Source organism: Elephas maximus, chromosome 1, assembly GCF_024166365.1.
Source record: "Elephas maximus indicus isolate mEleMax1 chromosome 1, mEleMax1 primary haplotype, whole genome shotgun sequence".
In the NCBI taxonomy this organism is placed as follows: domain Eukaryota; kingdom Metazoa; phylum Chordata; class Mammalia; order Proboscidea; family Elephantidae; genus Elephas; species Elephas maximus.
In genome coordinates, this window is record NC_064819.1 from 203,658,029 (window position 1) to 203,660,064 (window position 2,036).

Genomic DNA, 2,036 nt, shown 5'->3' on the forward strand with positions numbered 1-2,036 from the left:
TTCTGTATGTTCTGTGGAGCTCATGGGTGGTATAAATATTTCCTGGGCTTGGCTGCTAAAGATTAGATGTTCAAATTGACCCAGAGGTGCCTCAGAAAAAAGGCCTGGCAATCTACTTCCCAAAAATCAGCCATTCAAAACCCTACAGAGGCTTTCCTCTTTCCGGCATCTTGGAGCCTGTGGAGACCTACTGGGAACAGAACTTCTAAACTGGCAAATATGCCTAGAAAGCCATGGTCCAAGGCCATTTACGTTGGCTATAAACGTAGCCTCTGAAACCAGAGGGATCACACTTTTCTTCTTAAAATTGAAGGTGGTTATGTCTGAGACAAAATTGAATTCTATTTCCACAAAAGATGTGCTTATATGTACAAAACAAAGAACAACACAATGACTCCTGGTGACAAACCTAACAAAACCAAGCCATCTGGGAAAAAGTAACTCGTGCCCACAGAAACAGTGGCATGGTTTGTGCCAAATTCTGAAGCAACCTTCCTGCTAAGGCCATTGGACACAGAATCTATGTGATGCTGTACTCCTCAAGGATTTAAACTTATTAAAATTAAATAAATAAATTTGTGCCTATGGGGCACAGTTCTACTCTGACACATACGCGGTCCCCATGAGTTGCAGCGGACTTGATGGCAAATGATTTTTTCATATGGTCTTTCTTCACTCATGTTATCTGGTAACCTAATTTCCCCAACTCCGAAAAGTAACTGAGCATCATTCTCTGGGATGGTCCTTTCCTGATTGCCTTCCTTCATCCCATTCCATTCACTTTGTATAACCTCAAAAATTATTTATTTCTTCAATTGTAACTTATCATTCTATATTGTTTCTTCATAACACATGTACTGTAGATCTTAATAGCAATGTTAGCCAGTGGACGGCTTACTTATTTTATTTTACTACTAATGGAATAAAATGATGGCACAAATAGGCCAATTCACTTAGTGGCTTTTATATTTGATCAAAAGACATAAAACAAGATGAAATAATTTTTTTTTGACAGATGAAATTGATAATAAGTTTAGACCCTAAACCTGGTGTTTGAAAAAGAAGGCATCAGAGAGTTTTCATTTCCCTCCTCAACCCTTTCCTGCTTCTGCTAATAGGTCTGGTATCTGACTCTCTTTTATGAAGAAAAGATAAAAGCAAGGATTTTAGCCCACCCTGCTTCTCACAGGAGAGCGTATTCTTCCTTGGAAGTGTGTTACGGAACCACGTACACAGGCTCTTGATCTTAGTATTTTCTGGATATGTCAGCTGTCTTCTAGCTTATTAAAAAAAAAAAGCTTATTAACTCATCTCTAAAATGGACATATGGATAGGCTGCCCCTCCTATTTCACAGTGTTGCTGAAAAGACTAAATTAGATAATTTTTGTGAACTCACTTTGTAAAACCGTGAGGCATAATACAAATATTAGGTATCATCACTTGTTCTCAAGATCCTATTTAATTAGAAAAGGTGAAAGCTCTATTATCGCTCTTTTAATTATTTTAGCTCCTTTTGCTTAACCTCCCTTTTATTTATAGTGTCTTTACTTTTTCAATTAGGCTGGTAGAGTTTTGCAAAAATAAAAGGTGAAAACATGTCCTCATCTCCTATAAGAACATACTCTTCCCTTCTTTGAGACTAATTTTTGATTATATGACATGAAGTGTATTTGCCAATTTAAGAGTGTGGCATTCCTCTGGTTCTGATTAGATTTATACTCTTGGATCCCATGGAACAAGTCATGCCTACCTTTCCATAAATATTCTGAAGTATAATTTACCTTAGGTCTTTTAAGTCCCTCTTTCTCCTGGAAGAAAAAAATTGGACTAGTATAGTTGTCCATCTTATTCTACTCCTCTGTCCCTCATTCCTGGAAATGGACTCATTCCCCTTTTGTCTCCAACACTTGAATGCACTTCACAGTTGATAAAGGTGCACCCAATGGTTTATATGCTGAAAAAGAAGACATAATACTTTGATATCTAAAGTGTATGTATCAGGTGCAGTTTTATTGATTGTGAAGTTTATTGTGGT

At 37.1% G+C, this 2,036-nt stretch overlaps 1 pseudogene; it reads left to right on the plus strand.

Moving 5' to 3' along the window:
• Positions 1-219: 219 nt before the first annotated feature.
• Positions 220-551, plus strand: LOC126085836 (60S ribosomal protein L35a-like; annotated as a pseudogene).
• The last annotated feature ends 1,485 nt before the right edge of the window (positions 552-2,036 follow it).